Raw genomic sequence first — 23,085 nt, 5'->3', positions numbered from 1 at the left:
GCTCTGAGGTTTTCCATAATGATTTAGTGGCTGACCACATTTTGTGCCTTTGGAACACTTCACCTGTGTGAGATACTTAAGAGCAAAAACTTTATTTTTAAAAGAATAATCTTGTCTTTCCACTGTTGTGTTACATGAAGTTCTCTAGTGTCTGAGTTTCCATTTCCCATTCTGCAAAATGCATACAGTCAGGGTTCATTGAATTCTTAGAAAAAAACCTGAATCAAACCCCAAATTTTCCCAGAACCTAAATGAAATTTGCTTTTGGAGTAATACCATTAATTTTCCTAGTTTGCATGAGGAGTGGTAGCAGGAACTGAATCATAATGTTTGGAAAGGACTTTAAAGTATTTAGAAAACTATAAAATATTATTAAGTGTGTAATTAATTGCTCAAACTCACAGTCTTCCTAATGGGTTTACTTTGTTGTTGTAGTAAAAGGAGAGGTTAGATTGCTCTAGGAAATACATTCTTTTTGTAAATTTTGAAACCACAGCAATTTGGGTAGCACCTTTTAGCCTACATTATAGTTATGAGTTGGTGCATTACAAGGATTCCATGTAAAACCACTTCATACCATCAAGGGTAACATCTTTAAGTAGGTGAATAATAAACATGAGAAATCAAAGAGACTCAAAAGAAATTAAAAAGGAGGAAGATGAGTGTACGTGAGGGAGATGATGTTTTTGTTTTCTCTGCTGTTAGTTAATACTGAGAGAAAAGAAAAAGACTAATTTTTTTCTCTATCTGATATTGAGGAGGAGTCAGAGAAAGAAACTCTTTTGCTAAGAGCTCTGAATTAGTTTTGTTTGGCACCATTCAGGTGCTGTAGACCAGGATAACAAAGGAAGCTTTCAGTTTGCCTTGTTGAGGTTCACTGAAAGGAAAGAGTGGGACTTAAGGAAGAGTTTAGGTAGAGCCTAGAGAGGCAATGAAGTAATTTAAATATTTCTGTTTGTTTTTCACTGGAACACAGCACAGAGTTTGTAAAACACAGTCAAAAATATTGTGCATTTCCCAAGCAAGTCTGTCTTTGCTGTTTCCTACCTTGTCATTACCTAAGAGGAAGAAGCAAATTGTGATACATTTAAAACCAATACCAAAATGCTAAATACAAATAGGGTTTTAATTCTGATGAATAAAGAATGATAAAGGGAGGAAATATTATTAATACAGATTTTAAAGAAATCCCTCATAACATTTAACCTTTTCTAAAACTGATTGCACAAATAAGTGAATTGAAAATATCTGACTGTAGATATTAGTAAGAAACTTGCTAGTCTGATAAACTGACTGTACGGAATACACACTGTTTCCTTTCAAAATATACCTGGTTTGTCTTCTTCTTCTATGATTATTTTTATTGAGGCTTTTCTACATTTAAATGTGACCAGAATAATTTTAGAATTATTTAGAAGTGTATTAAATACTTTCTGGGAGTGTTAAAGTCCTGGTTTAAGTTTGGGACACGTGAATGATTAGTATGTTATTTGCAAAGCGTTGATAGTGTGTACATCCTCATGTCTGCGTCCCAAAGAAAAATGTAAGAACTCCATTTGTTACTGACTTATTTTCCATTTTTCTGTTGTTGCTCTGTCTAATGCCTATTCTGACAATTCAGAATGTTGAACAAACAAAGTAAATAAGCACTATGGAAACCATAAACCATAAAATATTCATATGCTTAGAAAAAAATACATGTTTAAGTTTCTTTTGGTCTCTTCAGGATGACTTTTGTCTCACTGTTTCAGTTTCAATAAAAGAGACAGCATGCACTAAACAGATAAAATATCCATTTATGTTTGAGGATATCGAACCAAGTTTTGCTATCAGCTGTACTACTGTAAGTGCCGTAACTTCATTGGAGTTACTGTGGTATTATCTTGACAGAAGTAGACAGCAATTAAGGAGGAGTATAGTTGCTGTATATTCTAAGAAATCTTGAATAGTGATATCTAACCACAGGCCAGATTTCTCCCTTCATTTCCAATAGGAAAATAAAGTCAGACTCAGGTTCTAGATGAATCCAGTGGATGTTCATGTATTCCTCTGTGACGCAGTGCAGAGCCATACTAGGGTACTTTGATCAAGCTTTAATTTAGTGGTTAGGGCACTTTCTTTGAAAATAGGGGATGAACACCTTTTATCTCAGGAGAATATATTACCCAAATCTCCCAGGATCTGATTCTATACTTTAGTTGCTCTACTGTCATTTAAAACAAGGGCACTGACACTTTTTCCATCAATGCTGAAAGTGTGCAGTATTTCTTCTCACCAGAGAGAAACAGATAATCTACCTCACTGCCCATGAGGTGGAGAGTCCCACCATTCATGAGCAGTGGCCATTTGTCTGGGATTACAAAGAAATAGAGTTGAGAGGTGTGAAATATTTCTATATGACTGAACTTGTGTTATTCAACGCTCCGTTACCAAAAAGGCAGAAAAAAACCCCTAAAACAGAAATGTTACCATCAAAATAGTTATGTTCATTTATTGGGTTGCAGGTTCAGAACTAGTAGAATACTTACACAACCACTAGACACATGGCACAGAACATCAATGAGTTTGGCTGCCAAAAACTGTGTTTTTATCAAGGTGATTTATGCAGTAATTCTGTACCTGTATGCAGGTATTATAAGCAGTAAGGAAACAAAAGACTGAAAACGCAGTGATTTTTCCAGGTGCCACAGCACAAACACTCCCAATAATAAGAAAAAGAATAGGGAAAACGCACTGTAGAAAGTGAGATTCCTTGGCCATAGACTGTTGGGGTAACAGGTGTTGGTGTAAGGAAAGAGTTAAACAGAAAGCAACAGCAGCAGTGCCGACAGCAGCAGCAGCATCCCTGGACAGTGTGTACCTGAGACAGAACTGAATGAACGAGTGCTGACATCAACACAGAACAGCACACCATCTCCTCTATTCCATGAAGAAACTTGGAAAAGTACACACTTCGCACTCTGCTAGCTGTGGCTTTGAAGAGAACAATAGAAGATGTCAAGAGGGCTGATTTATTGTGGAACTGTGATTAAGCCTGTGTGTTGTAACCAAAAAAAAGCTCTTAGGAGTAGAATTTTATATATCTATATCTATATCTATCTATCTATATATATATATATACACTGACGCTTCTGAATAAAACCTTAGATTTTCTTGCTGGTGGGTCTCGTCCCTTCATGTATCACAATAGACCTTGCTGTATTTCAACTGGAGAATACAGGGAATCTGTACCTGCAATGTAGGTATTGAGACAGGAGGATTTACATCAGAGGAGCATGAGCTGCTGAAAGGTCAGCACATGTTCTACAAAAGAGTTTACAATTTAAAATGTAAACGGTCCTAGAATTTTATGTTTTCAGATAACCAAAATCAGCTGGTAAAATGTCAAAGCTGCTGACCAGAAAAAGCCCAAAGTAAGTCAGGGGACATGTGGAGAAAAAGGAGGAGAGGTCAGCAACGCGGCAGCTCCTGGGCAGACAGGAAAGCTGCTTTTGTAGTGATGAGTTGGTTTGAATGTGACAAGAGAAATCCTTCTCCCCTGCTCACTGCATGTTAGGAAAGAAAGAGAGTATTTTAAAATCTGAAAAGGATACCTTTAGCCAGGCAGAAGTATCCCTCTGGAGAAAAAAAAAAAAAAAGAAAAAAGAAAGAGAAGATTTCTTTAAATATAACAAAAGTCATTAGATTGTTATTTCTGTTCAAAGTTGTTATTTCTCAGGTAATCTTCATTGTTTTTATAGGATGCTGGAACATGTTTTTCAAGTGCTATGCTGTTTCTTACAAAGTTTAAGAAATCCAGTTAGAGAACAAAAGTTGTATTGTCTGGCTGGTAGAACCGGTCACGTGGCTGGAAAAGTTAATTCTAAATGTTAAGTCCACAAATGAATGAAGTCCACAAATGCTCATGTGCATTCACTTGTATTTGTTTTGTGTATGAGCAGTGAAGGCTAAATTACTATGAAGGGTTAATAAAAATTATGTCTTGCAAACAGCCTAAATGTAAAAATTGAGCCAGTTTCTTGTGACTGGAATTTAACTAGATTTGAGTGTAAGAAACAGATGTTCTCTATTTATATATATATATTGAAATGCATTAGTTTTTACAAAAGAAAAAGAGGTAGATTTTGTTATTGTTCACATGCAGTCAGGAAATCCTGAGTAAAGACTGATGACTGATTGTCTCCACTATCTTGCATCTTATCCAGAGGCCTTCCCTGTGCAAAACTAGTGTAAAATGCTGCCATACTGACATAAACATAAATGATAGTGTTAGACAGAGAGGAATGCCCAACAGAGTAGTGATTTGTATTAGCAATGGTAGGCCTTGGGTCAAGCCAAGTCTTATTTTTAAAACTATGACTTGCAATCCAAGTTGCTTAATTACTTGTGAGCCCTCTATTAAATCTCCTGTAGTTGTAATGAGATAACTAAATACCAACACTATCTTCACTAAATCCAATGTTGCTCACTAAATCCCATTGCCTGTCTCACAGATCTAAAAGAAAATGATGATGTCAGAACATGGGATTTCATTCATTTGACTGTCATCTTCTATTCTATCAAGTTACCAAAACTGAATAAGAGTGAAAAAATTTGTAGATGAGAACTCAGCAGAAAAGGGCAATGCTCTGCAGTGAGAATGAATCCAGACAACCAACTTTAACTCTAGAGTTCCTCATTGCTATTGAGATGTGTCAATAGGCTGTCATTACTCATGCCCCTATTAAAAAAGAATCAATTTTACTGCTGGCAACAAGAATCCCTCCAGGAGGAAGCTTCACAAACTTTTTCAGATATTTCTTATCTGAGGTGTTTGGGCAGAAGATTGTTCACATTTGTATTTAAACAGAAAAAATACTGATGCATTACTTTCTGCTGATTTGGTACCACAGCAGTATCTGCTGCAGAGTTGTTTGCAAATTCATCATCCATCTGTTGGATGTTTTTTTTTTTCCTAAGGAAGCAGAAATCACTGTGCTTTTTGCTCCAGAATATGATAAATATAAGTTTGTGGATTCTTATATTACCATAAACCTTGTTTCTTCTTTAAGGTCTGTAGCAAGTGTATGAAGGAAGTCTGTGATGGGATGTACAGCAGGAAGTTTCTTGGCTGGAAGTTGAGCTCTGGCAGTGGTCACACAGCCATGTTTAAAATTATGAACATGTTAAGAGGTTGCCAGGTTGGCCTCACCATAACTGAGAGATGTCTCCACTGATGTGTATTCTATGTGTGCATGTGGAGAGAGTAAATTTCACTTTGAGTGAATAAGACTCTGGGATTATTTTTCCTCTACAGTTTTGTGTACTCACAAGAGTGTGCCACCTCCTTTAGCTAATATTTGCAGTAACTTTATATGCTAAAACAAGGCTATGCAGTAGATGCTGGTAGCTTAATCATGTGGCTTCAAAATTACTCTTTGACCTTTCTTAGCCTAATCAGGAAATTGATTTCAGGAGCTATTCCTTAACCCAGGATATGTGGTTAAAGTTAAACATTGCTAATAGGAAGTCTAGTAACAGGAAACGTGTGAATGCTAATCCATACAAACATAAACAAACCTTTGGCTTACATACAGTTTTATTGGAATTTTCCTCTTGACTCCCTTTCCTTCAATAAACCAGAAAAAAATTACAAGCAGCTTGTTAAAGTCTTTGAAAAAATTGAGGTTTTTTTGTGGCTATAGGTTTATTAAATTTCTGCCAAAGGAGACTTTCAAACTTGGGTAGAATTTTGTGAAGAATCATCTCAGGACAGTGACATGCAATTAATCTTCACTGTTCTGATCAATGAGTTTATTACTAGAAGAACACAAATTTTTACTCAAACTACAAAGTGGGGCTATTCCTTTTTGTGTAACAGAATTGGGTGATTTAGAGAAAAAGGGCTTACAAAAAAATCTACTTCCATAAAGTAATTTTGAAATCTTTTTATAAGCAAAATTGTCAGAAAGTCACTGAAATGAATATATTTTCAGGACAGAAAAGAAACTTTGAGAATTTGAAACAATTTTATTATTCTTATTGAATTCCTGCTACATTTCATTAGGAAAGTAGGCTGGTGTGACTTGCAGCTAAACATGAGCCAGTTAATCACTGTACATGGAAGTACAGGCCTTACCTTGGAAACCTGTGACTTTTCTCTTAACACTAAATCAACAAAACCTTCACATATCTTCATATTGAGCTCCACTGAGTTCAGTGGGATATTGTGGATGTCTATTGATACAGATCAGCTTTCAGGGTTAGGGCCAAAGTAATTTTTCTGGGAGGAGTTTCTTTGAAGTCAAAGAGGATCTTAGGGGAGCAGAAAATCCAGTCTGAAAAATTCTTTCTCAAAACAGAAAAGAAAATGATAGCTGTAAAACAGTAGCTTACAATCTCTGTAGTTTCTCTTTTGACCTGTCCAGGATGAGTAAATCAGCGATATTCATAAAATAAACCCGGGCAAATAATTTACTATGCATATTAAAGCAGAGGATATGTGTGGCATTAGAATAGTGTCATAATGATATATGTTCACCTATTTACAAAATTGGCTAACTCATGAGGCATACAATTTGTGTCTTTACTTTGCAGATAATTTTTTTTCCTAAGGGAACATTTTCAAAAGAATTCTTAAGATGTACTATTATGTTAACTTCAATAAAAATGTTATTGCATGTAAAATGAATATCTGATGGTTGTCTAAAATGTGTTTAATGATTAATAGCTGTGAATTAAACAGTAAAAGAATCATATCACTCCAGCCTTGTTAAATAAATTTGGGATTAATTCAATTTGCCTTAATACAGTGTCTCCTCTAGAGATCATAAAAGCTTCTCTTTGGGGCACTGTTAATTTTGATGGTCCTTTGAGTATTTGGCTGTCTTTCCACTTTTGGAGCCCCATTTGCAGACTGATGTATTGTAGTCATTCGCTCCACTGTAGTCCAAAAGCTCTTTGCTTACCATACCCAGGCAAACTTGTAAAATTGATTTTGATCACAGCCCTATTAAACACATGTTTTGCAAAGTGGAAGTGATGAGTGAGGAATATGCAGCCTGCAAGAGCCCTCCTACTTAAATGTAATAATGTTAAAAACTGAAGAAAAAGTTGCTATATAGAGGCATGACAATATTTATACAAGCAACTCTTAGGGCCTGATCCTCTCATTAGTCTGGTGCTGTTGGAATCATTCTTGAATTCAATAAACTTAAATATAACTCAAGATTTGATCATGAGTTAATGGAATTTAATGAAAAGCTATAAAGAAGAGGTGGAGTAAGCCTCAGAGGGGTATTAAGCAACTTTCTTTTTGTTTGTTTGTTAGCAAAAATCAAAGATTTCCCTTTTTTATGTATATGTTACCATTTGGCAAGGGGTTTAATCAATTCCCTGGAATAATATTTTTATAGAAAATTTCAATCTGGCAACAAATTTAATATTTTAAAATATTTGAACCTTGTGACACTAGTCTTTTTCCATAGGAAAAAGCTCCTTGTTTTTCTCATAAATCTACCTTTTTCCCCTTGTTCAAATATTGCTTTTTGTTTTCTCTTCAAAAATTGCTGGTACTTATGAGAAAGAATCTGTCTTTATGATGCTTGTTTTGATAGAAGAGAAATTGCTGTCAACATGTCAGTGTGAGGCACAATCCTTTTTTACTTCAGTGCTTTAACTATGTCATTCTAATGAGGAATGTAATTTGCCTAATAAAAAGGTTATCTGTAAACTCCAGCTGTCCCTTGTGCTGTTGGAGTCAGCACAGAACTTAGCAGGTGTACCTGGTGAACCTGGGAATCCCTTGCCCCAAGAAGGAAAGGTCTGGTAACTCACCTGAAGAGGCTTTGTAGTTGTAGATGCTGGAAAAAATGATGGGGAAGCAGTCCCAAGTTTTACACTTCAGGCACAAGATTATCTTCTGATACATCAAAGGGTGGTGCTGCCATCCGCAGGGAGCTGGATAGGCTGGAGAAATGACCTGACTTGACTGCTGACAAGAACTTTACAGAGGTGGACAAGGAGCAGTGACAGGCCCTGCACCTGCAGGCAAACAACCCCATGCACCAGCATAGGCTGGGGGCTAACTAGCTGGAAAGAAACTACAGAAAACAACCCGGTGTCCTAATGGATGCTAAGTTGTCATGAGCTATGGGTGTGCCCTTGCAGCAAAGGCTAAATGTATCCTGGGCTGTATTAGGAGAAGTGTTTTCAGCTGGTCAAGGGAGGAGATCCTTCCAACTTCTGAAGTACTGACAAGGTCACTCTAGATTGCTGTGTCCAGTTGTGGCCTCCCAAGCCATAACTTGTTGATTTAGTGTGAAGAGACACATGGACATACCAGAGAGAGTCCACTGAAGGTTAATAAGGGACTTGAGCATCTCTCCTGTGAGAAAAGGCTGAATGGAGCTGGAACTGTTTAGTCTAGGGAATAAAAGGTTCAAAGAGGCTCTTATCCATATTGCTAAATATATAAAGGAAAGGTGCAAAGAGGGTGCCAGCCTCTTTTCAGTGGTGCCCAATAACAAGACAAGAAACAATGGGCTCCTGAAGCAGGAGTTTCCTTTTGAACATGAGGAAACACTTTTTCACTTTGCAGGTGGCTGAGTACTGGCACAGGATGCTCAGAGAACATGTGGAGTCTCCCTCCCCGAAGATATGAAAAAACTATCTAGTCATGGGCCTGGGCAACTCTCTATAGGTGACCCTGCTTGAGCAGTGGGGTTAGACTGGATGACCTCAAGATGTTCCTTCCAACCTCAACCATTCTGTGGTTCTGAATGAGTGCTTGTATTTGTTTTCCAGACTTTCATGGGCAGTGAATCCAGTGACAGACCGAATGAAGGCTGTATCAGTAGACTATGTTGTTTGAGCAGCCATTATTGATCATGTGAAATAAAATGGATGCCCAAGTCTTGAGTAGAAATGAAAACCTTACAAAGAAGAATATGCCATGTGGGGCTGCTAGTTTTAGTCTGGCTAAGGATGTTATTACTTCAGATTTGTGTAGTGGAATGAGTTTACCTCACGCCTAATGGACAGGTATCCTAAAACTGTAAATTTACATTCCATTTAGTTCCAAATGATGCTCTTTCTGGTGTTCTCAGACTTAGATCTGGTACTAGAAAATTCAGCATTCTGTAAACTTGTCCTCTATCTTTAAAGAACATTGTAAGAAACACAATGATTGCTTATATTATATTTTGTGTATAGGATGCCAACATCTAGAGACAGCGGTCAAGAAAATCCTTTTATAGAAAAAAACAATCAATAATCTAGTTTAATTGTTAGATTCATCAAAGTTTTTTATACATTGTAAATCACAAAACTGAAGCCTTGACTTCTACAAAGACAGACCAACATTTGTCAGATGTATACTGTTTATGTTACTGTACTGCATGCCTAAGTAAGCAATGGGCTCTGCATGGATTTTTTCAAATCAGAAGTGTCCCATATCCACAGTCTGTGGCTCAGCCCTCTTTCTATTCTGTATGGACACCTGCTTCTTCAATTGTAGGGCTATTTCACACTGGCAGTGGTGTGAAATTAGAATTAAAGGCAGTTAAGGTCCATTAATTTCAAACTGTTGTTATGATCATACTGGCTACACAATACATATTTGAAGTAGTTTGATTAAATGTGTATACAAAGGATGTGATGAGTTGTTGCAGGTTTACAGTTTTGGACATGCTGAAGGAAAAGTAGCATTTTGTTTTGTTGCAGTAAGGGTAAAAAGCATTATAAGTAGATATTTCTTATCGTAGCATTATGGTGACAGCCAGCAGTAAATGCGTGTGAAATCCCTCTTAACAAAATCAGTGCAACCCAAAGAACTGTCTTTTGGTTTTGGGTACAGAAAATTCTGTTCAGCATTATCATCACAATGCAAATGAGCTTGGAGCTCCTTGACCACACCAGTATGGTGGGAGAGACCTATCAAAACCCAGGGATATCTTAGGATATCTCTGAAATGGATGGTGGCTCCACACTATTATCCCTTCCCCATTATCAACTGCTTCCTCATGGCTGAGGGTCTACAGCACATGTTTTGGACAGCTGTTTAAACTACACAGAACCCCCAAAGTTTCACTTGTAAAATAAAGTAAAAAGATTTTGAAGTCAGAAATTGGGAGCAGAAGCTAAAATTCCCTGCTGCTTTTCATTCTGCCTTAGTCTCTGAAATTTCTCTTTAAAGCAAGTAGCTTAAATTTTAGGGCAACCCAAAATATTTTGCCACAACTCCCTTGATTTCCAAGCCCTTGTGGTTGAACTCAGAGTCTCTGTGTTTAGCTTGTACATTTTTTTGTGGTTTAATATGTTTCCTTCTCTTCCTGATATATTTGAGCATCTCTGTGCTGAGCTGTCTCATCTGAAAGAGGCTGACAGCATATGAAGGCAGAGAATTACCCTTTGATGAGAAAATGCAAATCCTAAACAAAACATTTGCAGAACCACTAATCACCATTTCCATACAATTGAGCAATGATATGGTATTTACTATAGAATGACTCAAAGGTAAGGAAGGCTCCTTATAAGAAATCCAACAAATAACTTCATATACACCCCCTCCACTTCTTTTTGCAGAAAAAGGAATTGCACTCATTGCAATCAGTGTCAGGACTCCCTCAGTGTTTGGTGGAACTGAGGTTTGATCTCTTTGGTCTAAGAAATGACTTGTGAGTAGTTTAAGGAGTTGCATATTATAGCAGGAAACTGTGTTGGCAAATATTGTCAAAAGGAGTTTCTAAATTTGGAGGTGTGGTGCTCTGGATCTGGTATTCAGAGATGCTAGGTAACCCCAGCTGTCGTTACTTTTCATGGTTGTGAATTCAGCACTTTGAAATGAGGGAACTGGCAATGCAAAAGTAACCAAAATCTTGGAGAGTTTGGAAAGTATTGGTCTTATTTTAAATTTTACTTCTTTGACTTTACTGTTACAATTATGGCTACTTCATTAATTAATTTTCACAATTTCACAATACCATTTGATAAAGAAAAGACGTATATCTGTGAGCTTGGGCTTTTTTGGTATTTTTACATGCTTTTCTTATTTAGTTCAACTTATACTTTAAAATAATTTAATTTAGCAGAAGCTGTTTTAATTCTGATTGAACCTTAATTTAAAGCTGTGGATATTGTAATTACATTTAATTATAATGAGCATGGGTTTAAAACACCCTATTTAGTCAGGTTTGGGTTTAAAAAAACACATCAGTTTATGGTGGGTCTAAAGGCTGATATTCTACTGTGTTAGATCCTGTTTATTTCTGCTAGTAGTTCTTGGCTAGGAAAATGAATTCAAGATTCAGATGTGCCATTTTTTTTGTACCTAGTAGAACCTGTAACATCCAGATATTCAAGAGTGAATGCCTTAGGCACACTTCCATTTCTGATTTGGATTCTCAAAGGTTGAAGAAAATATTTAAGCAAAATATCATTTTACTTCTCTGCATTACAAAAAAAACAGACGAGGAAGCTAATATGGAAAAAGCCAAAGGTCCTCTTTACTGGTGGAAAACAAAGTAGCTTCATCGTAGGGTATATGTGGAGTGCTAGGAGAAGAACAATTTAGGTGTACTGAGTCTAGTAGCCTGCAGTGTCTTGTCTCCATTGTCAGCAGAAGATTGCATTGTGTTCAAAATTTCTAAGCCAATAATTATGTTCTATTTATCAAGTCAGACAGAGACTGAGTCATTTGACTTAACAAAATTTAAGTTGTGATTGATCTCATTGTAGTGTAGAGCAGCAAAAATAGGTCAGATAAATCACCTTTAAATGCTTGTTTTTCTTCATTAACTCAATAAAACCCCAAAACACACAGATTAACTAGTTCAGATATAGACATCTATACTCCAGGGGATTAAATAAGATGAAATCTACCCAAACCACTGACAGTTTGGTCCCAGCTAGATAAAATAGGCTGTAATATGTTTAGTCTGGTTTAGTCTTGGTCTTTACAGGTCATGTAGCTGAGACACTGGTCTGAACTGAAAAGCTAATTGCCATCCTTAAAAGCTTAAGATTTTGGGGTATATTTCTGCTAAGTGCATACCTGCAGGTGAGCAGTGTTTTTGTAGTTGGGCTCACATGTTGGCATAGACCTGCCTAAGGCACTTAGTTCAGTCGGAAGAAACACTCCCTCCCTCCAGATTTTGTTTCCCTTCTGACCACCACTAGCCAGTGGGCCAGCTTTCTCAAAGACTTTGCAGCCAGCAGAAGCAGAAAGTGTCTGTTGGAGACTATGACCAAGGACAGAAACACTTGGGATATTGAGGTGTCTCCAAGATAAAACATCCCAAGAGAAGGGTGTTTGATCTGGGAAGCTTTGGGTTTACTTTTACACTGTAGGAAAGTAACTCAGGAAAGGTTAATGTCATACTGGAGGGGTGGCAAAAGGGGGACCCACTAATTGTCACTTCTGTTAGAGAAATGCTGCATCTGTTGCCATGTCAATCATATAAGGAGATCTTTCTGTAGGTCAAGTGGCTCTACATTATTAATGTGCATGCATCTGGAAAAAGCCAAATTCTGAGAACATCAGTAAAGTTCAGGTGTACACATTTTATGAGGAACAGAAAAGGTGTGAGAGTCTCTGAGTGTGCTGAAGATAATTTTCTTAGGCCTTGTGTTTTGCTGGTTCATTCCTCTTGATTTTGAATACCCTTTTTATTTTTTCCCTTGAATTTCAGACCAATTCTTTAACTTAAATTTGTTATCTTGCACTGTCTCAGGAAAAACAGCTGAAACTGCTCCTATAGTTTTCTAGCTTAGTCCTCTTTATAATTTCCTTTTCAGAGTTTAACTCAGGATTTGCCAATAATTAACCATGCGTTCAATTTTTTTGAACAAACACCTTTATGTAGTCTCTTTTTGCAGTTTCCTAAGCTTGCTAATATTGCCTTGATTATGTATTATATAAGGAATTGAATTTCTTGGAATTAAGGTGATTCTTGATTTCATCAGTACTAAATCTCCATCAAGTTAGATTTCTTTTTAAACTCAATCTGACTAACACTTGTCTTTAACAAGAGATTAAAATATATACAGTCCCTGAGGTTATGAATGTGCTTTTAATTTGCTTCAAAAGTTTGCTTGGCCCTCCAGTGGACTTTCTCTAGTATGTCCATCTACTTGCTTACTTCTACTTGCCAAACCGGCAAACTTCAGGTTTTCAGTGAGCAACTGCTTCCAAGGATCTGGCTCAGGAGATGGATTTTGCTTCTTAGCATTGCTATAGTTAACCTTTAGCCATTTCTTATGTCTTCTGTAGCTTTTTACCAAAAATAAGCAGTTGGATCCCCCTGTGGTTCTCCTCCAGTGTCTGCTTCTCTTCTGTATTTCTTCTTGACTCCACAGCTCGGATCCATGTAGCCTTCCTGCCATCAAACACTCTGCTGTTTCAGTAGAGCATCTTTTAGTTCTCTGGTTCTTCCTGTTTATTTTCGGATCTGTAGGTGGGGGAGAGGAATTATGAAATTATTTATATTAGCATTTATAAATCTTATCTCTCTCCTACTTTAATTTGGGATATAACTGAGGCAGACAACATGTTTTAAAAGGGGATGAAGTTAAAAGCAAGGTTCCATGACCTAACTGGGTTATGCATATTTTGGAATTGACTAAGGGGAAGTAATAGTTTTCTAAGAGTTGTAATTCTTTCAGTGATGGAAAGAGTCATTTTATGACAAATGCCATTATACTTCAAAGGTAGAGAGAAGAGGTGAAAGTGAAGCCACTGTTTGTGCTAAAAATTGAAAGTCACCCTATCAGTGCTCTTTACTTTCAGAGTAAAACTGAAAAATCTGAAATATCTAGTTCAAATGTTTGCCATCAACTAGCAGGCATTTGTTTCTAAAGATGATAGAAGCAGTTTTCATTCTTTCTGCCTTCTCAGTGATTGATCTGTTTCTTTCTGGTTTTCTTTCAGAGAACTTAATTGCATGATGTTTTTTCAAAAACAAGCACATCAAATGTCACAACATTAGCATAATCATAAAAATGTCAAGCATTCAGTGCATTTGCAGTATGCCAGAGATTACTATTTTTTCATGCGATTAATGTGAGTCTCTGGATCATGCCTTTGAATAGGCATCTCTTAAAAAGGTGACTAGTGGTAGCAACAGATTATTCTCATTAGGGAAAAGAATAGTTTTTCCCTAAAGTAGAATAAAAGTGGTCCTTAAAAGCAATAGATCCTAAAGGAATAGACAGATGTAAAAGGTCAGCTAAGGAAACGAAAGGATACTGATAGAATCATAGAATCATAGAGCATTTTGGGTGGCAAGGGATGTTAAAGAATATCTAGTTCCACCCTCCCTGCATGGGCAGGGACATATTCCTCTACCCCAAGTTGCTCAAAGCCCCGTCCAACCTGCCCTCATCCTGTGGTTGTGTTCTGTGCAGATTTTTGCTGTGTCTGGCTTGCCGTGTTGATCTCCACCTGCAGAAACCTGGAAACCTGGTTCACAGATTTCAGTGCCTGTCATAATCTGGATACCACCATTTGTGTCATGGGCAGTACTGCTTTTAAATATAGGTAGTTGACCAATGCTGTTTATTTAAGATGATTAGATAAGTTAAAAAGCATCTGGTACATACTAATAAATGTACTTTTTAAATTGCATCTAAACTTGCACGGACTTTGTTGTACTGCTTGTACTAATTGCAATAGCATAATTTTTTGGTTAATAATTTAATGGAAGGATTTGGGACTGTGAATCTCAATCATAAGGATGGAAATGTGAGAAATGGGAGTTTCAGATACACTTTGTAAAGCAACTATTATAATTTTCTGTGCAGAGTCCCTTCATGTTTCTTGGCTGTTACAGAGGGAAATAACCACAAAATACAATTAGTTACTTTAAAATTTGGACATAGAAACCCAATTTATTGTCAGTGCAGTAATTTGCTTCCCAACATCCTCTTCTGGATTGTGTCCAGAGCTCTTCACTTTATTTGTGAAAGCTGCCTTCATTAAGCTCTTGACTGCACTTGGTGAGACTGTTATCTTAAAAGAGTTCTTGGCATTGTTTTTTCCATGCATGGAAAGCCATAGACACAGTCTGCAGTGTTCTGGTATGATCACAGGAGAGGAAAGCAAGCATGCTGTGAGCAGGGGGTCTCCTCCTCCTTACAGCCTCTGAAACTCCTAATAGGTTTTTCTGAGGAGTACCTTGTGGTGTCACAGGACATCTCTGTCTTACTGTCTTTGTTCACATGGACAGATGTCTGCCTTTTCCCCATTGCACCTGTGAAAAATACAGTGGAATATGAATAGGTCACACTGTTGGCAAAATGTGCCAAACTGGTAACTTTCTCCCTCTAAATATGTTTATGGAGAGCAAAGCCCTTGTAAACCCCTCCATTTATGCTGAGGACAGAGTCATTACAGGTAGATTCTCCTAATGTCTTCTCCCTTTAAGCAATAAAAATTAGGTCTCCCTGCTTGGTTCACTCTTCTGCTCTATGATACATCTGAAATCGTGTTCAGCTGGTGCTGGTGTGATGGCACCAGGTCATGCTCCCTGGATATGGGCTGCAACAAATGGGTCACTTCAGCAGAAGCTGCCAAAGGGCCCTCAGGGGATAAATACCACTGGGTAAGAACTGCCAGTGAATGGCTGGGTCTGCATCCTCTGACTGCTCTTCCGACCTGTTCTGTTCTGAGAGAGTATTTTTATGCTGCTTTCTTCTTTTTTTTTCCCCCCCTGCAGCTACCTTTCTGAACCTCACGGCATGTTTGATGTTCATTGACAGACGTCATGTGAAGCTGCATATCCCTCTCCAGGAGCAGAAAGGAGGCAACAGTGGCTTCAGTCTGCAAACTGACTGTGAGTGAAGGGCAGGGATGTGCCCACGCCCACATGGATCTCCTGCAAGAGGACATTTTGCTCATTCCTTCTCCTTCATGTCTCCTTACATTCTTCCCTGGCCTAGGAAATTTGACTTTGTCTCCTGCAGTGTTTGAACACCTGTATCCTTTCTAGTCTGCTGGGTATTACTTCATATTCCCTGAACTGATGATGGGATTCTACCAGATATGTCAGAGGACATGGATTTGGCAGTGGTAAGCACTGATAATAAAAGAGTTGCAAGTCACATTTTGTAATGCATCTGCTGGACATCCAGGCCACAAGGATGGATTCAAATATACATGTGAATATTTCAGAAAACTTTCCACATAACTGTACTATAGAAATAACACCCTTCAAAATCCTGAGTACTGAAATGTTTGCAATTGCCTGTGTAATGTACTTTTCTGGTCATTAAATTGTGCTCTGTGCTAGTTTTCAACATGTAAGAACAGGTCCTGCCTTTACCTTGGGGATGTGATGAGCTAGCAGCAGAGAAGCAGTTCTTGCTTGCAGAGCAGTAAGACCAGTGGAAATAATCAGGATTTGTGTATTGAGAAGCAGAAAATAATGTATATTTATGTAAAAAACATGGGCAGCTTTCTAAATTATTTTCAGGTGTCTTTTTAAATCCATCTGTAAAGATGAAAACAATGTCAGAATTTTCCAAAGTCTCTTTTTAAGATGAGTTTTGAAGGCAGTTTCCAGGTAATGTACATTTGTCATTCAGCAACTCATGTGATGCTGTGCAAGGTTCCTATCCTGCTTCTGCTCAAGGCAATTTAAGATTTGACATTGATGTCATGGAGACAGTAGCAAAATATTTCAGGTGTACACTCAGACCTCAGGATCCATCCCTGTCAGATGGAGATGAGTATAGCTTGGGAGCATGGAGGGATTTTAGGACAACAGTCTCTGCACTGCCAGGAGCTTTTCCTGGCCTGATGTGGAGATGCCTCACGGGAATTGCTGCCTCTGATGTCAGTAGAAGGGGCGTTAGGGTGTACAGTGTGTAACAAGGGGACAGCCACAGCTCCTCTGCTGTGCAGGTTGAGGCAGGGCAGCTCACCAGTCACTCTTATTTTTTCCCTCTAGTGAATGAGCATTACAAAGCGAGTGTGTCTTGTTGCACTGCCAGCACAATAGTCACATTCTCCACCTGAATTTGTAGATTTGCACACAAACATCCCCAATCTGCTCCCTGATCCGTTATCCAAAATGTTTTCACATTAAGTCTGCAGCTGATTCATACTGCCTTCTTCCCCCTAGGAGACCACTAGATTTCATTCCTTAGCTAACACTGTCTACCTTCAAAAAGCACACAAGTCTTTGCATTATGGCCTCATATAAAGCTGGTAACTTTCGCATGTCAGGAATTAAATGGAAATGTATAAACAAAATGGGAAGCATGGTAAGGTGTCAAGGAAAGGGAAACAAAAGAGTGTGATCCAGGACATTACATCTCTTTTTGGGTGACTTGACTGAGATACAGATTGAAGGGACAGATCTTTTTACTCCTCAGAACCAAAAGAGAAGAAATTGCTTTGCTGGAGGCCACTTCTTCCTGACTGCCTTCATATACAGGTGATTTGTTTCAGTGCACAGGGGCATATCCTGCAGTGTTAAAATCAATGGGAATGTTGCTGCTGAAAATAGGAAAAGCATTTTATCTCTGTTTCTGGTAACTGATGTCACAAGATCTTGGAGGGGGTTTTATTGCTCTTAAAAACAGTCTCGACTTGTGTTTTATTTCTGGTGCCTAATGCCTCAATTTTAAGTGGCATTTCACTATGCTGTTACCCAGGATGCTGTCCCTTGAATTCAGCGAGAAGGTTACACACTGGGAAGGCATATGAAACCAGCTCTTAGAGAGCAACAAGTAATGAAGATGTCCGGATAGAGGAAGACACATCAAAACCAACAATTTAACAAAGTACGTGTCTGAGAACAAGAAGCAGGAACTGGGGAGGTGAGGTTTAAGGTAAACTTGTAGCACAGAACAGTCATGGTTACACTGGATCCCCAACTTGTTACACTCTCAACTCCTCTTCCTCCCTGGAGTCTTTCCAGGGCAGATGGTGCAGCTGAGGCTGCATGGCCTGAGGCAGAGTGTTGGAGCAGCAGCGTGTTGTTAGCGGGCTTAGCAAAAATTGTCTTTTTTTTTCTTTCTCAGTCCATGTAGTGTAAGCTGAGGCCTAACTCTGGACTTACTGTCTTCCTGTGGTTGAATCCATAGAGAACTGGACTGTAATAATGGCAGCAGATTGTATATTTTCTTGCTTTGGATGGTTTGACAGCGGGTCAGTGATAGCAGTGGTTGTCAGAGCAATAAGGATTATCTGTCTGTTATATTTCCCTTTTCCCACTTACTCTGCTCCCCAAGCCGAATTATGTTTTTTTAAACAGTTGGGATTTCTTGTGCAAGTTAACTTCCTAGAGCCTGTGCAAACCTGGTTTCTGGTTGTTCCAGTGGAGCACTGTCAAGTCTATGCACAGCCACAGTTTTCTAGTTTCTTTTCGAATATCTGATTCCAAGCAGGCTGAATCTGTATCTCCGGGAGGTTGGTATTCCCCCGGTAATACTTCTGTGCACCCTCATCTAATAGATCACTCTGAAGACCAACAGCAACAGCTCTCCTTCAGTAGGTGGTGGCTGCAAATTCCTGAAGTGAGGAAGACTGTTCTGAAATTTTTATCCAAAACCTGGATTTTTCTCTGTATTTGATTTTTTTTTTTTCATAGTTCTGTTACATTTATATGTTGCTCTGAAACCTTCAGATCTTCTCTTAAAGTTGTTTTCAATTTAGGTCTTCAGTAGAGGGGCTAATTTTAGATACGCAGTTATGCTTTTTTTTCTTATAAGAACCTACTAAATAGAACACACTTTTCTACAGGATGTTGTTCTGGTTTGGAGTCTACCTTTTTTTCTTCTTTAGGAGTGTTAAAATGATGTCACTTAATTTGAACAGTAGCAAACCTCAGCCCCAAACAGAGAAATATGCAGTCTTTCTCAAGACATGTTGAGACATCCCCCTGCAGCTGTAATGGGTTATCAGCACAACATCTCCACCCTTTTACCAGATGCAACCTCTTAGAGGCAACTTTGTCTTCAGACTTCATTTGTATATCATCTGATCTCAGCTAGTGTCAAAAGACTCAGGAGCTCTGCCTGTTTGCTGGGAACATTGATCCACTCACCACAGCTATGTACAAGATGGGAAGCCTTCCTTCCCTTGCATTCTCTTTCTCTCTTAAAAAAAAAAAAAAAAAGCTGTCAGTATTTCAGAAAGTGTGAGCAGCAGATCTTTGTGTACTTTAATCCATAAATAAACATTTCTTCTTTTGAACTTCATTAAAATTGGATGTGCTTGTAAAACACTTCAGCATCCCTATCATTTAGACATATATGGTGATGAATATTGCAATTAAGTTTTGTCTGTAGGAATAATTGTTGTCTAGAAATACTCAATTTATGCCAAAACAATAAATAAGAATTGGACTACAAGATATACTCTCATAGAAGTAATTTTAGAACAAGATATTAAGCTCTGCTCCTGCTGTTTTAACAGGCTGGGCCAAATGCATCTTTGTTTTTATGACCAAGCTTGAAAGGGAAGTTGTGGAGCCGTGATTTTGGTTTGACTTCTGCACAACTGTATCTGACTTTCTTCTGGTAAGACTTGTTGATGTATCACATTCAAATCTCCAGCTTTGCCTTCTCTGTGTTTGACCTGAAGAAAGGAATTCCTGCTTTAAAATGCTCATCAATCAGTGCTGTGTAGTTAAGCTGATAACAAAGCTAAGGTTAAGCCAGTGTTAATTTACCCAACTGTTACATTACTGACAATATTTGTCAGCAAATGATTTTAATTAGACCAGCATAATGAGATAAGTAGGCTAAAACAAAGCAAATGACTAAAACTAAAGAGGGATTCTGCTGACAAACAAATCCTTATGAGAGTAAGAATGAATTTTTTTTTGCCACCAATGTCTGAGTAGCACGTGGGAATGGAGAGACAGCACTAATCACATGAGAAATCACTTAAAAATGATGCTGGTGTGCTGGAATGCTGAGCTGGTGTCAGGAAGGCTTACAGAGTTTGAGCAAGTGCTGTGTAAACTTCCTGTGCAGCCTTGCATGTCGGTGACACTCTCCCCCTGCATTGGTGGGGCTCGTCTCATTTGTGTGCCTGCCTTATGTGCCTTGCATGGAACAGGACAGGGAAGGCTTGGGGAAGGTTAAAGTGAAGAGGGAGCAGGCACTTGTGCTGCCAGGAGATACAGTGGAAGGACATGTGGAATAGGACCTACAGAAGTTTGTGGGTGTAATTAAGAACAGGTAGGGAAAAAACTGGGAAGAGTAGGCAGGGGAAAACATAGTATTTGTTTTAAGAAAGAAGTAAGAATGGAGAAACTTTGTTTGGTGTTTGAACATAGAAATGTTTGGGGTGCATAACTTGCTGCTCTATTTGTCTCTTTCTCTCTGTACATAGCTTCTCTGTTCTGATTTCTGGTGGAGTATTCTGGCCCCTGTGTTATTTCCCCCTGCCTGCCCGTGGTCTTCCTGAGACCTGCTGGCAGAGGGAGGTTTGCACAGCCTGAAGTGTTGACTCTGAGAAGAGTGAAGGAAACAGAACCGTGCTGGATAACGTGACTCACCTTGGAGAAGTTGGTGTTTTCCGGTGGAGGAAAAGTGTAAAGTTTCAGCTTTGCTTGTCCAGATGTTTTATTGGATATTGCTGCAGTAAGAGATACCCTGGTCTGCATGTCTTGCTCAGTCCTGAACAGGAGAATAACAAGTTACAGACTAACATAAATGTTTAATGATTTATGATTAAAAAGATATATTAGATGGTGACCAAAATATTAGGTTAATTGACTACGGAGTCCTAAGTTCCCCAAAAAGTAGCATTCCAGCCAAATATGGCTGAAATATCAGCTGTCATATGATGAATATTTTAAAGATATACCTAGGGGTTCATTCGCTTCAGTAATGAGGACAGTTACCTCTAGGGAAAGGAAGCTATATTATGCTTGCCACTTAACCAGGGGCTGGTTTGACAGGTATCAGCTCAGAATATATGTGTATATATAGGGAATCACAGCAGCCTGTCTCAAGCTTACTGAGCAGGAAATGTTGTGCTGTACAATACTTTGGGTTTCTATCTATGGATTTGTGGATGGCACTGAGTGGGATTCAGACTATTTTTATTTCTGAGTCTGATTGTTGAGGTGGAATCCATCACCTACTAAATATTAAATCAGCAGGTTTTTAAAAGAGCAACACTGTCTCTGCTGACTTGAATATTCTTATGTGGCCCAGAGGAAAAGAGAAACAAAGACGAGAAAACTATTGTCTTTGGCATTCTTCTTAATATTAATGATTTCTCGAAAGTTTTCAGACTGTTGAAGGCAGAAAGTGAGATAGTAGAACTTTCACATAGGTAAGAAATGACCCAGGTGAAAAAAAAGCATACATTATAAAAACCACGGTGAAACTTCTGGAGTGGAAATATTTGTTGGAAGAGATGGAAAAAATGCATCAACAGATTATTTTTAAACAAGTTTTGTTTAATTGTTTCCAAAAAAACATTGGGCTGGGAATTACTAGGAATGTGTCAGTTCAAAATTACTTGAACAATTTCATGCAGATGCAATTTATGTTAGATTTTACTCTGAGTGTGGTTTCCGAAACCTAGTGTTTGCAAGTGCTGAAGTTTTGAGATAACTACCCAACTTACATGATATTGTTCATCTTACCAGGCTGACTGGAACTGTAGATAGTTCCTTCATGTTTTTCTTTTTAAAGTTGCACTTCATAGACAATATCCAAAGACACCAATGCCTGAGGTTTCTGAATGAGTAGTTCTAATATACCCATGGTTGCCTATATGAACACTCATCATGCACCACTGCACAAATAAAAGCCCATCTCTCTCACTCTTAAAGGATGCTTTGAGCCCTTTAAGGATTCTTTAGGATTTTAAATATTACTCTTCTGATAATGAGCAGGTAGGTGAAATAATAAAGGCATGACAAAGGATGGCACATTTTTTTTGGTTTTACATTTTGTAAAATAGTCACATTTCAGTTCCAGATATCAAAATGAATAATTTCTACACCAGTCTTCTAAAGTCAGTGAAGAGTCCTAAAAAGTTTCTGGTTGGTGACTGCTAAGATGGAAGCTTACTTCTTATGTTACATTTTTATAGCCTCAGATGACATATCAAAATGTCCTGGATGCCCTGATATTTAAACAGTACATCCCATGCCATCATATGGTGGGAGAATTCCAGTCCTTTGCTTAATTTCAAATAATTCTTGTTTAGCGAGATGAATTATCTAGGTTTCAGAATACAAGTGATTTATTCTGATGCTCTTTGTTAGATAAACTGACCATTCAATGCAAAAAAGGGACAAAATGAAAGTACTCATTACTCATCAACTGATGCTTTTGCAGATTTCACATGCATTTTTTAAGATCATGTTACACATTAATCAGTTTGTCTTAGTCACAGAGTTGTTGCCATAAATGCTCTGTATGTACGTGGATATCTGGGATGCTTTGTAGGAGCGGGGAGGTAAGGAAAAAAGGAAAGTTCTAACATGGAAGTCGGGAGGAAATAAGTGGGATTAGGAGTTAGGAGGGACTCTGAGCTATACAGCTCCCATTCTATACATCTGAATCTTTAAAGATTGTAGGGTTTCCTTTCCCTGTGTAACTTGATGTGCCCTGGGAGTTTTGATCCAATTGTGGTGTTATTTAAAACCCAACAGTTATTATTTTCCATCTTGAGATAAGGGTTGAATAATCTTACATTGTCCAGGGACCAGAAACTTTGTCATCCTATCAGTTCACTCATTACCTACAGTGGTTTTAATAGTGTGTGAAAAAGAGATTTTTTGAATAAAACCATGCTTTCTGTTTTGAAGAAAAGTTGTGTTTCTGGATTTTGTTTTAGATGTGATGTCCTGTTACGTAAAATCACAATACAAAGACTTCATCAAGACTTGGAAGGTTTGGGAAAAATAAATGGGCTTGTTTGGGTTTTTTTTTTGTTTTTGCTTTCGATACTATATGGACTTACATTTTTCAGATTGTGAACCAAAATAGATGAATATTTCCAACATCATGTAGCTCAGAATTTTTTTTCCCACAGTGATAGCAGTGAATTATGAGAAAGATTTTGGAGTGATAGTCAAATATCTGCACAAAGGAAGCAATCTCATCCCTGAAAACTGTAAAAATTTTGCA

At 38.0% G+C, this 23,085-nt stretch overlaps 1 long non-coding RNA gene across 5 annotated transcripts in view; it reads left to right on the top strand.

Moving 5' to 3' along the window:
- The window catches only part of LOC104686454, an 82,913-nt gene extending 60,152 nt beyond the window's left edge, over positions 1–22,761 (top strand). For 2 of the 5 annotated variants that reach the window (XR_751352.4, XR_005601555.1), the window contains 5 exons: positions 15,693–15,809; positions 15,916–16,045; positions 17,635–17,799; positions 19,400–19,503; positions 20,324–22,761. This is a non-coding gene — a long non-coding RNA (uncharacterized LOC104686454). Of the gene's footprint in view, positions 1–15,692; positions 15,810–15,915; positions 16,046–17,634; positions 17,812–19,399; positions 19,504–20,323 lie in introns of all 5 variants that reach the window. The other 3 variants (XR_002044501.3, XR_002044498.3, XR_002044500.3) reach the window with 3 other exon arrangements.
- The last annotated feature ends 324 nt before the right edge of the window (positions 22,762–23,085 follow it).

Source organism: Corvus cornix, chromosome 2 (genome assembly GCF_000738735.6).
Source record: "Corvus cornix cornix isolate S_Up_H32 chromosome 2, ASM73873v5, whole genome shotgun sequence".
Lineage (NCBI taxonomy): Eukaryota > Metazoa > Chordata > Aves > Passeriformes > Corvidae > Corvus > Corvus cornix.
This window is presented reverse-complemented; position numbering and strand designations above follow the sequence as displayed.